At 62.1% G+C, this 15,667-nt stretch overlaps 1 pseudogene; it reads right to left on the bottom strand.

Annotated features, from left to right (window-relative positions):
* Positions 1 to 1,136: 1,136 nt before the first annotated feature.
* Positions 1,137 to 13,855, bottom strand: LOC141476089 (carboxy-terminal kinesin 2-like; annotated as a pseudogene).
* Between the last annotated feature and the right edge of the window lie 1,812 nt (positions 13,856 to 15,667).

The raw sequence follows: 15,667 nt of genomic DNA, 5'->3' as shown, positions 1-15,667 counted from the left end.
GCCCCGCCCCCAACTCACCCCCGGGGCTCGGCTTGTGCCCCCCAGCTCCAGGCCCCGCCCCCGCCGCGCTGACCACGCCCCTCTCTCCGCCCCCACCGCCCATTCCCCGGCCGCTCCGCCAAAATCAGACCACGCCTCCCTCCAGCAAGTCCCGCCTATCTCTCCGCCCCCAACGGCTCCGCGCCCCGCTGCTCCGCCAGCCCCAGGCCCCGCCCCGTCGCCCAAGCCACGCCTATCTCCACGCCCCGCGCCGGCAGTCGGGCCTGGCGGGAGCGGCCGGTGCGGCATCACGTGACGCAAAAGGAGGGGCAGCCTCTGACAGCCGATTGGCTGGGCGAGGCGGCGAGAGAGCGGCGATTGGCGGAGAGCCGCGCGCGGGGGCGGGGCGGGGCGGGGCGGGGCGGTGCCGGGCTATTCAAAGGGGCGCGGGGCGCGGCGGGTGCCGCTTTCTTCCCGCGGGCCGGTGCGTGGAGCCCCCGACAGGAGACCGGCCCCCGCCGGGGAGAAGGTGGCGGCGCCCGAGCGGAAACGGGTCCAGACCGCGGGGGACGACGGCTGCGCCCCGCTCCTGCCCCTTAGCGTGGGGGCGGCGGGCAGGGCAGGTAACGGGGAACTGGGGGGGGGAGTAGGGACTGGGGGGGCGACTGGGGAGGGGAGTAGGGACTGGGGCTGGGGCTGGGGCTGGGGGGGGGGAACTGGGGAGGGGAGTAGGGACTGGGGCTGGGGGAGTGGCACTGGTCCCAGTACCATACTGGGAGCCCACCCTCCCTCCCTCCATGTCCCTTCCCCCGTGTCCCTCCCCAGCCCCTCAACTGGCCGCTGCAGCCGCCGCCAATTATTAAATCCAATTATTAAATCCAATTATTAAATCCAATTATTAAATCCAATTATTAAATCCAATTATTAAATCCAATTATTAAATCCAATTATTAAATCCAATTATTAAATCCAATTATTAAATCCAATTATTAAATCCAATTATTAAATCCAATTATTAAATCCAATTATTAAATCCAATTATTTCAGATCAGCGCTCGGTGGCGGCAGCAGCGGTCCCCTCGCGGGGCGCCGCCATTTTCCCCCGGGACACGTGAACGCGAACAACCAATCAGCGATGGGGCAGGAAGTGGCGGGGGTTACTTCCGGTTGGGGTGGGCCGTGCCCACCACGCACTGGTTCACCTGAGTGACCCCCCCAAAACGGCCCTTAGACACCCCCCCCCCCCCAAACACCTGCCCCTTCTCCAACAGCTCCAACCTCACCCAAATCTACCCCCGCCCTCCCAAAATAGCCCCCCCCCAAATCTACCCCTTTTCCCCCCAAACCGGCCCCCCCTTGACTCCCCCCCACCCAAACAGTTCACCCCCAAATCTGCCCCAGTCCCCCCAGTTACACTCCTCTGCCCCCCCAACCATCCTCCCCCTTCCCAAATCATCCATCCCCCCAAAGCCATATTAATGCCCCCCCCCCCCCCCGAAAATTTCCCCATTGCTTGTTTCCCAAATTATCCTTGAGCTCCCCCCCCTCCCCCCCTCCATCCAAACCTCCCCCCCCCACCTTGCTGGCGAAGCGCAGGGAGTTGAGGGTCTCGGAGAAGTTCTCCTCCAGGGGGGAGATGTTCACAAACATGAGCCTGGGGGAAGTCGCGGGGGTGTGGGGTGTCAAAGGGGCCCCCCCAAACCTCCCCCACCCCCCAATAACCCCAAACACCCTCCAGACCCCCCCAAACCACCTCCCCACCCCCCACAAACCCCCCCAACAACCCCTAGCCACAAAGAACCCCCAAGCACCCCCACCCCCAAAACTCCCCCCAGCCTCCCCAGGCCCCCCCAAACCTCCCTCAACCCTCCCACCCCCCAACCCGCTCTGGCCCCCCCCAAACCTCCCCCCCCTCACATCTTGGCGGAGCCCCCCAGGGAGTTCTGCAGCAGGTAGGTCAGTTTGCTGTTGCGATAGGGAATGTGGGGCTCCTGTGGGGACAGCGGGGGCTCGGGGGGGGGGCCCTGAGGAACCCCCAAACCCCAGGCCCCACCCCCCCATCCCCAGTGCCCCCCCCTGACCCTCAGGGCCCTCCCCCACCCCCCCAATACCTTGTTGGAGAGGGCCATGAGGACGTGCCCCAGGGTGGGCAGGCTGGCATCAATGGGGGTCCTGAGGAACCCCCCAACCACCAGTGGCCCCCCCGATCCCCAGGGCCCCCCTGTGCCCCCCCCAACCTCCTCACAACCCCCAGGGCCCCCTTGTGCCCCCCCCTCGCCTCCCCCTTTGTTGGAGAGGGCCATGAGGAGATGCCCCAGGGCTGGCATTGATGGGGTCCTGAGGAACCCCCAGTGCCCCCCCCCGCAAGCCCCAGGGGCCCCCCTGTGCACCCCCCCAGGCCCCCTACCTTGTTGGAGAGGGCCATGATGACGTGCCCCAGGGCGGACAGGCTGGCGTTGATGGCCTGGGTCTCCCGCAGCCGCTCCCCCTGCGACAGCGACTTCTCCAGCCGCTCGCTACCCGCCAGGTCCACCAGGCTCAGCACAGCTGGGGGCACCCCAGAAAGGGGGGGGAGAAGGGGTCACCCCAAAGCTGGGGCCACAGAGGGAGCCCCCCCAAAAAGGGGGGGAGTCCCAAAAGGGCTCAGCCTAAACTGGGGGCTCTAAACCTGTGGCCCCCAAAGGGGGGACCCCGAAAGGGCTCAACCCTGATCGTGGCCCCAAACTTGTGGCCCGGGAGGGGGCGGGGGGGGCCCAAACCAGTGGCCGTAAACTGGGTGACCCCTAAAATGTCACCCCAAACTGGTGGTCCCTAAAGGGTTGCCTATAGAGAGTGTCCCCGAAGGCTCCCCCTATAGAGCCTATATTTTTTTTTTTAACTCACTTCCCAGCCCTTTTCCCCCAGTTCCTGGGCTCCCTGGAAAAGCTGCCGCACGGCGCGAGGGATCACCCCCCTGCTCTGCTCGTCCGCCCCTCCGGCCCCTCCATTGTGTAGGTCTTTCCGCTCCCCGTCTGCCCGTAGGTGAAGATGCAGACGTGGTACCCGTCCAGCGCTGACTGTGGGGGGAGGGGAGGTGGCAAGAGAGGTGAGGAGGGGGCTGTTTGCCATTTTCGGGGGGGGTGGTGGGGGTTCAGGGGGAGATTTCGAGGGGAAGGGGGAATCTGGGACCTGCACCAGCAGCGCGATCTCCTGCTGGGAGGCAGCCGGGGGGAAGACGCGGTCAAAGCTGAAGTCGTAGCGTACGTCGCCTCGGGACTAGCGCCCCAGATGAGACTTTTTCTGGGGGGAAAAAGGGGTTTTTTTGAGGGGTCCCCAACTCCATCCTCGGGTCCCCTGGGTGAGCAGGAGCTGGAAAGCCCCCCTTTTGTCCTTAAAAAACTCATTTGGCCTGGAGAGCACCAGCACAGTGTTGTCCTCAGGGGGGAACTGCAGATGCTCCAGCCCCCTCTGGTGCTCCTGCTCCTCGGGCAACACCAGCCGCACACGGCAAAAGACACGGATGTTGTGTCTTTTTTTTTAATTGTCTCCTCATTTTGCTGGAGGAAAGCAGGGAGATCTCCCCCCTCCGTGACCCACCTCCCTTTCCTGCAGCGCGGCCGCCAGCGCCCTGGCCTGCCCTTCGGCCTCGGCCACCGCTCGCCCCCCTTCCTCCACCTCCTCCTCCAGACGCCGCTTGTCCTCTGCCAAGCGCTGGCGCCTCCCTCCGCCGGGTCCCAGCTCCGTCTGCCGCTGCCGCGGGTTCTGGTTCTCCCGCTCCAGCCCCCGCCTTGCCATCACACCCCGCAACGCGAGGAACCCGGCCCTCACCGCCCCCATCTTCCCCCTGCGCTCCTTCAAACCGCCCCGCCCCGCCCCCCAGCGCGGCTCTCCGCCAATCGCGGCTCTCCCGCCGCCCCACCCAGCCAATCGGCTGCCAGAGGAGAGACCGCCCCTCCCGTGCGTCACCTGCCTGAGCCCCCCCCACCTGAGCCCCCCCCCCCGAAAGGTGTCTGCCTGACGGGCCACGGCGGGCCTCGGGCTGTGCTGCGGGGCTCTTGTGCTTCCTCAACATTATTTTCCACTTTCTGTGGAAAAATTGTTCCCAATATCCAATCTGAACCTCCCCTGGTGCAACTTGAGGCCGTCTCCTCTTGTCCCATCGCCTGTTCCTTGGGAGAAGAGACCGACACCCCCCCCCCGGCTACACCCGCCTTTCAGGGAGTTGGAGCGAGCGAGAAGGTCTCCCCTCAGCCTCCTCTTCTCCAGACTGAACACCCACAGCTCCTTCGGCTGTTCCTCAGAAGGTCTCCGGACCCCTCACCAGCTCCGTTGCCCTTCTCTGGACCCGCTCCAGCACCTCAAGGTCTTTTTTTGTGGTGAGGGGCCCAAAACCGGACACAGCCCTTGAGGTGGGACCTCCCCAGTGCCCAGTACAGGGGGACGGTCACCTCCCGAGTCCTACTCACCACGCTGTTCCTGACACAGGCTGCTGGCCTCCTTGGCCACCTGGGCACGCTGCTGGCTCATGTTCAGCCCACAGTCGACCAACACCCTCAGGTCCTCTTCCTTGGGGCAGCTCCAGCCGCTCTGCCCCAGCCTGGAGCATCCATGGGATTGGTGTGACCCAAGGGCAGGACCCGGCACTTGGCCTTGTGGAACCTCATCCCATTGGCCTCGGCCCATCGATCCAGCCTGTCCAGATCCCTCTGCAAAGCCTTCCTGCCCTCCAGCAGATCAACATCCCACCCAGCTTGGTGTCGTCTCTGAAGTGCTTGAGGGAGCACTCAATCCCCTCCTGCAGATCATCGATGAAGATGTTGAAGAGAACCGGCCCCAGCACCCAGCCCCGGGGGACACCACTGGTGTTTCTAGATCTTTCAGGAAGTTCAGAGTGACACTCACAGGGAATGGACCGCAGCAAATCACGGCTCCCAGCTCAGACCCCGGGCAGGAACACCCCGTTGCCAGGTCCTGCGTGTCCTACAGATGAAACCTCGAGAGCTCCCTGTGCTGAATGTGTCTAAAGGCAGCGGCATGATGGACGAAAGGATTCCTGAAAACCAGATTCATCAAAAGCGACTTCTGTAAGTCCCTGGGCAAAACTGCCCACGGTATCACCACATTATGGAATCACAGAATCACACGGGGTTGCAAGGGACCTCTGGAGATCATCTCCTCCAACCCCCTGCCAGAGCAGGTCCACCCAGAGCAGGTCCCAGAGGAAGGTGTCCAGGTGGGGTTTGAATGTCTCCAGAGAAGGAGACTCCACCACCTCCCTGGGCAGCCTGTCCCAGGGCTCTGCCACCCTCACAGGAAAGAAGTTCCTCCTCGTGTTTAGGTGGAACTTCTTATACTCAAGTTTGTGCCCGTTTCCTCTTGTCCTGTCCCTGGGCACCACTGAAAAAAGACCGGCCCCGTCCTCCCGACACCCACCCTTTAAGTATTTATAGGCGTTGATCAGATCCCCCCTCAGTCTTCTCTTCTCCAGACTAAAAAGACCCAAGTCCCTCAGCCTTTCCTCATCAGAGAGGTGCTCCAGGCCCCTCATCATCTTGCTCCTGCATCCCCTGCTTGCCTTCCTCTGCCCGGGGACTGCCTCAGAGATTCCCCGATCCATGAGGTGCCAAGGTTAAATTTGTTCTTTGCCTTTAAGCTGTGTTTTTGTGGTTGTTCCTGCGTCCTGCCTGCATCGGCTCACACAATTATTATTTTTAGTGCTTGGGTTGTGCATCGTTTCGACCTTGGGAAAGAGGATGGAACTCGGCTTTGTTGTGCTACATCAAGATAAAGGCTGTTAATGAAAATATAATTACTGCAGGAGCGGTAATGTACTAGATTGGAGTTGGGTAGCTATCCTATTTTTTGAGCTTGCTGCTTTTGAAGTAGAAAAACTGCAAAGTTTAAACGTTTAAAGAAGTCCCTCAGCCTTTCCTCATCAGAGAGATGCTCCAGGCCCCTCAGCATCTTTGTAGCCCTCTGCTGTACCCTCTCCAGCAGTTCCCTGTCCTTCTTGAACAGGGGAGCCCAGAACTGGTCCCAGTGCTCCAGACGGGGCCTCCCCAGGGCAGAGGAGAGGGGGAGGATGACCTCTCTCCACCTGCTGGTCACGCTCTTCCTGATGACCCCCAGGATGCCATTGGCCTTCTTGGCCACAAGGGCCCATTGCTGGCTCACGGCCATCCTGTTTTCCACCAGGACCTCCATGATTTCTGAATGATTCAGATGATTGCTGACCCTCCCCCAGGCTTCACCTTGAGCTTCTGCATGACATGGTGGAGGCGGCACCGCTCCATAGAATCATAGAATTCCAGCTCCAGCTCCAGCCCGTGGAACCACTCCTGCTGATGTCCCAACTGCTGCTGCCCCTGGGAAGCCCCAGACTGGACTCAGCGACAAGTGGGAACCGGATTCCAGCTCTGGGGTCAGGAAGGCACGGATCGGGATCAAAGGCAGATGAACAGACAGGGTCCTCCTCGGACGTCGGCCATTGGAGAAAGAGCTGACCCTTTGATCCCTCAGCTTTTATCCTGAGCGTGGGGCAGATGGGATGGAACACCCCCTTGGTCAGTCTGGGGTCACCTCTCCTGTCCCCCTCCTCCCTGGGAGTGGGACCCTTCCACGCTTTTTCCCGCTTCTGACCCTCCAATGGGGCCAATGACGAAATGGGATGCCCTTGGTTGTGACAGCAATAAGTGGAAGCAGGAGCCTCTCTGCTCCTCGGCCCTTGGCGTGACGCACAGACCTTGCTCCGGGCGCTCCAAGAACCAGCGGTTTTCTCCACAAGACACTGTTAATTTCAGAGAGTCGGAAGAGGCCGAGTTGAGAAGTAAAATTACTGACCAGGAAGTTGGTTCTGTTTTGCCTCAAACCGGGCCATCAGTGCAAAAAACCATCTTTTTTTCCTACTTTTTCTGGAGGAAAGCAGGAAGAACTCCCGCCCCGTGACACACATCCCTCTCCTGCAGCGCAGCCGCCAGCTCCCTCCTTGCGTTCCTCCAGCCGCTTCTCCTTTGCCAAACTTTCAGCCTCCCTCCGCCAGGTCACCAGCTCCAGCTCCAGGCTCCTGGGGGGGGGACACGACACCCCGATTGCTGGGGGGACTCATCTCAGACAGAGGGCCTCCCACTTCCCCCGCTCCAGCCCCACCGTCGCTCCCCGGCTGTCCCTCAGCGCAGCCCACGGGTCTGTCACCTGCCCTTTCAGGTACCAGGGGGCACTTGGGGCGGGGGGCGGCAGCTGGTGCTGCTGGTGGGGCACCTGTGGGGACACTGGGGGGATTAGGGCTCTGGAAGGTTTGGGGAGGCACAGGGGGGCTGTAGGAGGACTGGGGGCGTTCTGAGGTACTGAGGGGGGGTCTCAGTTTGGGTTGAGGGGCTTGGGGAGGGGCTGGGAGTTGGGAGGCTGTTTTTGGATGGGAGGGTTGTGGGTTTTTGGAGAGGCCAGGCCCTCCCCATTTTAACACCCACCCCTCCGCATCCCCCCCCATCCGGATGTTCGCCTCCTTCCACCCCTCAGGCCGGGGGTGCTTTGGGGGTACCCCAAACTCACCACCTCCTGGTCCCCATCCTCCTGCGCTCTACACCCCAAAACACCCCCATGCTCCATGGGCTCTGCACCCCCACATTTATTCAGCTGTGTTGAAGTTGCCTTGGGGGGGTGTGGAGGGAAGCACCTGTTTTGGGGACAGAAATGCCTATTTGGGCACCAGCACAGTGTTGTCCTTGGGGGGAACTGGAGATGCTCCAGCCCCCTCTGGTGCTCCTGCTCCTCGGGCAACACCGGCCGCACACGGCAAAAGACACGGATGTTGCCCTGCAGAAGGGGAAGAGCCGTGATTTTGGAGGTACGGGGCGGGGGATTCAGATGATTTCCCACCCCCCCCCCAGACCCCCTCCCGGCTTCACCTTGAGCTCCTGGACCAGATTATGGAGACGACGACGCTCCATCTCCTGCCCGTGGAGCTGCTCCCCCTGCTGCTCCACCTTCTGCTTCTGGGCGGCTGCCTCCAGTCGCAGCTCGGCTGCCAGCGCTGCCTCCGCCCGCAGGTGCCCCTCTGTCACCTGCAGCTGGACCTGGGGGGGGAGGAGAACAGCCCTCGGTTAACACAGGAGGGGGAAAGACTGACTCCGCAGGGGTGGAAAAGCAGCCCTGGTTGGGGGGACGCACACACACAGAAACCAGCCTCGACTGTGGGGTGCTGAGACAGCCCCGCTCCCGGGTGGCGCTTTGGGGCTGAGAGCAATCGGAGCAGAAAACCACCTTTTTTTTTATTTTTCTCCTCATTTTGCTGGAGGAAAGCAGGGAGATCTCCCCCCTCCGTGACCCACCTCCCTTTCCTGCAGCGCGGCCGCCAGCGCCCTGGCCTGCCCTTCGGCCTCGGCCACCGCTCGCCCCCCTTCCTCCACCTCCTCCTCCAGACGCCGCTTGTCCTCTGCCAAGCGCTGCGCCTCCCTCCGCCATTGATCTCTCTCATCCCGGCAGCTTGTCAGCTCCTTCTCCGTGCTCCTGGGGGACACGCACACCTCGTGTTAGGGGGGGGAAGTGACACCCCAATTCCCGGGGTGGGGGGCGGGGGGGGTCTCACTCCAGGCGGAGGGTGAGGAGGGTCCCCTGCTGCTGCTGTTCCTGCAGCTCCTTCTCCTGCTGCTCCAGGCGCTGGCGCAGCTCCTGGACCTGCTGCTCCAGCCCCGCTCTCACCCGGCGGCTGTCCCCCAGCGCAGCCCGCAGGTCTGACACCTGCCCCTTCAGGTCCCAGGGGGGGCGCTTGGGGCGGGGGGCGGCGGCTGGTGCTGCTGGTGGGGCACCTGTGGGGACACTGGGGGGATTAGGGCTCTGGAAGGTTTGGGGAGGCACAGGGGGGCTGTAGGAGGACTGGGGGCGTTCTGAGGTACTGAGGGGGGGTCTCAGTTTGGGTTGAGGGGCTTGGGGAGGGGCTGGGAGTTGGGAGGCTGTTTTTGGATGGGAGGGTTGTGGGTTTTTGGAGAGGCCAGGCCCTCCCCATTTTAACACCCACCCCTCCGCATCCCCCCCCATCCGGATGTTCGCCTCCTTCCACCCCTCAGGCCGGGGGTGCTTTGGGGGTACCCCAAACTCACCACCTCCTGGTCCCCATCCTCCTGCGCTCTGCACCCCAAAACACCCCCATGCTCCATGGGCTCTGCACCCCCACATTTATTCAGCTGTGTTGAAGTTGCCTTGGGGGGGTGTGGAGGGAAGCACCTGTTTTGGGGACAGAAATGCCTATTTGGGCACCAGCACAGTGTTGTCCTTGGGGGGAACTGGAGATGCTCCAGCCCCCTCTGGTGCTCCTGCTCCTCGGGCAACACCGGCCGCACACGGCAAAAGACACGGATGTTGTGTCTTTTTTTTTAATTGTCTCCTCATTTTGCTGGAGGAAAGCAGGGAGATCTCCCCCCTCCGTGACCCACCTCCCTTTCCTGCAGCGCGGCCGCCAGCGCCCTGGCCTGCCCTTCGGCCTCGGCCACCGCTCGCCCCCCTTCCTCCACCTCCTCCTTCAGACGCCGCTTGTCCTCTGCCAAGCGCTGCGCCTCCCTCCGCCGGGTCCCAGCTCCGTCTGCCGCTGCCGCGGGTTCTGGTTCTCCCGCTCCAGCCCCCGCCTTGCCATCACACCCCGCAACGCGAGGAACCCGGCCCTCACCGCCCCCATCTTCCCCCCGCGCTCCTTCAAACCGCCCCGCCCCGCCCCCCAGCGCGGCTCTCCGCCAATCGCGGCTCTCCCGCCGCCCCACCCAGCCAATCGGCTGCCAGAGGAGAGACCGCCCCTCCCGTGCGTCACCTGCCTGAGCCCCCCCCACCTGAGCCCCCCCCCCCCGAAAGGTGTCTGCCTGACGGGCCACGGCGGGCCTCGGGCTGTGCTGCGGGGCTCTTGTGCTTCCTCAACATTATTTTCCACTTTCTGTGGAAAAATTGTTCCCAATATCCAATCTGAACCTCCCCTGGTGCAACTTGAGGCCGTCTCCTCTCGTCCCATCGCCTGTTCCTTGGGAGAAGAGACCGACAACCCCCCCCCCCGGCTACACCCGCCTTTCAGGGAGTTGGAGCGAGCGAGAAGGTCTCCCCTCAGCCTCCTCTTCTCCAGACTGAACACCCACAGCTCCTTCGGCTGTTCCTCAGAAGGTCTCCGGACCCCTCACCAGCTCCGTTGCCCTTCTCTGGACCCGCTCCAGCACCTCAAGGTCTTTTTTTGTGGTGAGGGGCCCAAAACCGGACACAGCCCTTGAGGTGGGACCTCCCCAGTGCCCAGTACAGGGGGACGGTCACCTCCCGAGTCCTACTCACCACGCTGTTCCTGACACAGGCTGCTGGCCTCCTTGGCCACCTGGGCACGCTGCTGGCTCATGTTCAGCCCACAGTCGACCAACACCCTCAGGTCCTCTTCCTTGGGGCAGCTCCAGCCGCTCTGCCCCAGCCTGGAGCATCCATGGGATTGGTGTGACCCAAGGGCAGGACCCGGCACTTGGCCTTGTGGAACCTCATCCCATTGGCCTCGGCCCATCGATCCAGCCTGTCCAGATCCCTCTGCAAAGCCTTCCTGCCCTCCAGCAGATCAACATCCCACCCAGCTTGGTGTCGTCTCTGAAGTGCTTGAGGGAGCACTCAATCCCCTCCTGCAGATCATCGATGAAGATGTTGAAGAGAACCGGCCCCAGCACCCAGCCCCGGGGGACACCACTGGTGTTTCTAGATCTTTCAGGAAGTTCAGAGTGACACTCACAGGGAATGGACCGCAGCAAATCACGGCTCCCAGCTCAGACCCCGGGCAGGAACACCCCGTTGCCAGGTCCTGCGTGTCCTACAGATGAAACCTCGAGAGCTCCCTGTGCTGAATGTGTCTAAAGGCAGCGGCATGATGTACGAAAGGATTCCTGAAAACCAGATTCATCAAAAGCGACTTCTGTAAGTCCCTGGGCAAAACTGCCCACGGTGTCACCACATTATGGAATCACAGAATCACACGGGGTTGCAAGGGACCTCTGGAGATCATCTCCTCCAACCCCCTGCCAGAGCAGGTCCACCCAGAGCAGGTCCCAGAGGAAGGTGTCCAGGTGGGGTTTGAATGTCTCCAGAGAAGGAGACTCCACCACCTCCCTGGGCAGCCTGTCCCAGGGCTCTGCCACCCTCCCAGGAAAGAAGTTCCTCCTCGTGTTTAGGTGGAACTTCTTATATTCAAGTTTGTGCCCGTTTCCTCTTGTCCTGTCCCTGGGCACCACTGAAAAAAGACCGGCCCCGTCCTCCTGACACCCACCCTTTAAGTATTTATAGGCGTTGAACAGATCCCCCCTCAGTCTTCTCTTCTCCAGACTAAAAAGACCCAAGTCCCTCAGCCTTTCCTCATCAGAGAGGTGCTCCAGGCCCCTCATCATCTTGCTCCTGCATCCCCTGCTTGCCTTCCTCTGCCCGGGGACTGCCTCAGAGATTCCCCGATCCATGAGGTGCCAAGGTTAAATTTGTTCTTTGCCTTTAAGCTGTGTTTTTGTGGTTGTTCCTGCGTCCTGCCTGCATCGGCTCACACAATTATTATTTTTAGTGCTTGGGTTGTGCATCGTTTCGACCTTGGGAAAGAGGATGGAACTCGGCTTTGTTGTGCTACATCAAGATAAAGGCTGTTAATGAAAATATAATTACTGCAGGAGCGGTAATGTACTAGATTGGAGTTGGGTAGCTATCCTATTTTTTGAGCTTGCTGCTTTTGAAGTAGAAAAACTGCAAAGTTTAAACGTTTAAAGAAGTCCCTCAGCCTTTCCTCATCAGAGAGATGCTCCAGGCCCCTCAGCATCTTTGTAGCCCTCTGCTGTACCCTCTCCAGCAGTTCCCTGTCCTTCTTGAACAGGGGAGCCCAGAACTGGTCCCAGTGCTCCAGACGGGGCCTCCCCAGGGCAGAGGAGAGGGGGAGGATGACCTCTCTCCACCTGCTGGTCACGCTCTTCCTGATGACCCCCAGGATGCCATTGGCCTTCTTGGCCACAAGGGCCCATTGCTGGCTCACGGCCATCCTGTTTTCCACCAGGACCTCCATGATTTCTGAATGATTCAGATGATTGCTGACCCTCCCCCAGGCTTCACCTTGAGCTTCTGCATGACATGGTGGAGGCGGCACCGCTCCATAGAATCATAGAATTTCCAGCTCCAGCTCCAGCCCGTGGAACCACTCCTGCTGATGTCCCAACTGCTGCTGCCCCTGGGAAGCCCCAGACTGGACTCAGCGACAAGTGGGAACCGGATTCCAGCTCTGGGGTCAGGAAGGCACGGATCGGGATCAAAGGCAGATGAACAGACAGGGTCCTCCTCGGACGTCGGCCATTGGAGAAAGAGCTGACCCTTTGATCCCTCAGCTTTTATCCTGAGCGTGGGGCAGATGGGATGGAACACCCCCTTGGTCAGTCTGGGGTCACCTCTCCTGTCCCCCTCCTCCCTGGGAGTGGGACCCTTCCACGCTTTTTCCCGCTTCTGACCCTCCAATGGGGCCAATGACGAAATGGGATGCCCTTGGTTGTGACAGCAATAAGTGGAAGCAGGAGCCTCTCTGCTCCTCGGCCCTTGGCGTGACGCACAGACCTTGCTCCGGGCGCTCCAAGAACCAGCGGTTTTCTCCACAAGACACTGTTAATTTCAGAGAGTCGGAAGAGGCCGAGTTGAGAAGTAAAATTACTGACCAGGAAGTTGGTTCTGTTTTGCCTCAAACCGGGCCATCAGTGCAAAAAACCATCTTTTTTTCCTACTTTTTCTGGAGGAAAGCAGGAAGAACTCCCGCCCCGTGACACACATCCCTCTCCTGCAGCGCAGCCGCCAGCTCCCTCCTTGCGTTCCTCCAGCCGCTTCTCCTTTGCCAAACTTTCAGCCTCCCTCCGCCAGGTCACCAGCTCCAGCTCCAGGCTCCTGGGGGGGGGACACGACACCCCGATTGCTGGGGGGACTCATCTCAGACAGAGGGCCTCCCACTTCCCCCGCTCCAGCCCCACCGTCGCTCCCCGGCTGTCCCTCAGCGCAGCCCACGGGTCTGTCACCTGCCCTTTCAGGTACCAGGGGGCACTTGGGGCGGGGGGCGGCAGCTGGTGCTGCTGGTGGGGCACCTGTGGGGACACTGGGGGGATTAGGGCTCTGGAAGGTTTGGGGAGGCACAGGGGGGCTGTAGGAGGACTGGGGGCGTTCTGAGGTACTGAGGGGGGGTCTCAGTTTGGGTTGAGGGGCTTGGGGAGGGGCTGGGAGTTGGGAGGCTGTTTTTGGATGGGAGGGTTGTGGGTTTTTGGAGAGGCCAGGCCCTCCCCATTTTAACACCCACCCCTCCGCATCCCCCCCCATCCGGATGTTCGCCTCCTTCCACCCCTCAGGCCGGGGGTGCTTTGGGGGTACCCCAAACTCACCACCTCCTGGTCCCCATCCTCCTGCGCTCTGCACCCCAAAACACCCCCATGCTCCATGGGCTCTGCACCCCCACATTTATTCAGCTGTGTTGAAGTTGCCTTGGGGGGGTGTGGAGGGAAGCACCTGTTTTGGGGACAGAAATGCCTATTTGGGCACCAGCACAGTGTTGTCCTTGGGGGGAACTGGAGATGCTCCAGCCCCCTCTGGTGCTCCTGCTCCTCGGGCAACACCGGCCGCACACGGCAAAAGACACGGATGTTGCCCTGCAGAAGGGGAAGAGCCGTGATTTTGGAGGTACGGGGCGGGGGATTCAGATGATTTCCCACCCCCCCCCCAGACCCCCTCCCGGCTTCACCTTGAGCTCCTGGACCAGATTATGGAGACGACGACGCTCCATCTCCTGCCCGTGGAGCTGCTCCCCCTGCTGCTCCACCTTCTGCTTCTGGGCGGCTGCCTCCAGTCGCAGCTCGGCTGCCAGCGCTGCCTCCGCCCGCAGGTGCCCCTCTGTCACCTGCAGCTGGACCTGGGGGGGGAGGAGAACAGCCCTCGGTTAACACAGGAGGGGGAAAGACTGGCTCCGCAGGGGTGGAAAAGCAGCCCTGGTTGGGGGGACGCACACACACAGAAACCAGCCTCGACTGCGGGGTGCTGAGACAGCCCCGCTCCCGGGTGGCGCTTTGGGGCTGAGAGCAATCGGAGCAGAAAACCACCTTTTTTTTTATTTTTCTCCTCATTTTGCTGGAGGAAAGCAGGGAGATCTCCCCCCTCCGTGACCCACCTCCCTTTCCTGCAGCGCGGCCGCCAGCGCCCTGGCCTGCCCTTCGGCCTCGGCCACCGCTCGCCCCCCTTCCTCCACCTCCTCCTCCAGACGCCGCTTGTCCTCTGCCAAGCGCTGCGCCTCCCTCCGCCATTGATCTCTCTCATCCCGGCAGCTCGTCAGCTCCTTCTCCGTGCTCCTGGGGGACACGCACACCTCGTGTTAGGGGGGGGAAGTGACACCCCAATTCCCGGGGTGGGGGGCGGGGGGGGTCTCACTCCAGGCGGAGGGTGAGGAGGGTCCCCTGCTGCTGCTGTTCCTGCAGCTCCTTCTCCTGCTGCTCCAGGCGCTGGCGCAGCTCCTGGACCTGCTGCTCCAGCCCCGCTCTCACCCGGCGGCTGTCCCCCAGCGCAGCCCGCAGGTCTGACACCTGCCCCTTCAGGTCCCAGGGGGGGCGCTTGGGGCGGGGGGCGGCGGCTGGTGCTGCTGGTGGGGCACCTGTGGGGACACTGGGGGGATTAGGGCTCTGGAAGGTTTGGGGAGGCACAGGGGGGCTGTAGGAGGACTGGGGGCGTTCTGAGGTACTGAGGGGGGGTCTCAGTTTGGGTTGAGGGGCTTGGGGAGGGGCTGGGAGTTGGGAGGCTGTTTTTGGATGGGAGGGTTGTGGGTTTTTGGAGAGGCCAGGCCCTCCCCATTTTAACACCCACCCCTCCGCATCCCCCCCCATCCGGATGTTTGCCTCCTTCCACCCCTCAGGCCGGGGGTGCTTTGGGGGTACCCCAAACTCACCACCTCCTGGTCCCCATCCTCCTGCGCTCTGCACCCCAAAACACCCCCATGCTCCATGGGCTCTGCACCCCCACATTTATTCAGCTGTGTTGAAGTTGCCTTGGGGGGGTGTGGAGGGAAGCACCTGTTTTGGGGACAGAAATGCCTATTTGGGCACCAGCACAGTGTTGTCCTTGGGGGGAACTGGAGATGCTCCAGCCCCCTCTGGTGCTCCTGCTCCTCGGGCAACACCGGCCGCACACGGCAAAAGACACGGATGTTGTGTCTTTTTTTTTAATTGTCTCCTCATTTTGCTGGAGGAAAGCAGGGAGATCTCCCCCCTCCGTGACCCACCTCCCTTTCCTGCAGCGCGGCCGCCAGCGCCCTGGCCTGCCCTTCGGCCTCGGCCACCACTCGCCCCCCTTCCTCCACCTCCTCCTTCAGACGCCGCTTGTCCTCTGCCAAGCGCTGCGCCTCCCTCCGCCGGGTCCCAGCTCCGTCTGCCGCTGCCGCGGGTTCTGGTTCTCCCGCTCCAGCCCCCGCCTTGCCATCACACCCCGCAACGCGAGGAACCCGGCCCTCACCGCCCCCATCTTCCCCCCGCGCTCCTTCAAACCGCCCCGCCCCGCCCCCCAGCGCGGCTCTCCGCCAATCGCGGCTCTCCCGCCGCCCCACCCAGCCAATCGGCTGCCAGAGGAGAGACCGCCCCTCCCGTGCGTCACCTGCCTGAGCCCCCCCCACCTGAGCCCCCCCCCCCGAAAGGTGTCTGCCTGACGGGCCACGGCGGGCCTCGGGCTGTGC

This window comes from Numenius arquata, chromosome 28 (genome assembly GCF_964106895.1).
Source record: "Numenius arquata chromosome 28, bNumArq3.hap1.1, whole genome shotgun sequence".
Taxonomy (NCBI): Eukaryota; Metazoa; Chordata; class Aves; order Charadriiformes; family Scolopacidae; genus Numenius; species Numenius arquata.
This window is presented reverse-complemented; position numbering and strand designations above follow the sequence as displayed.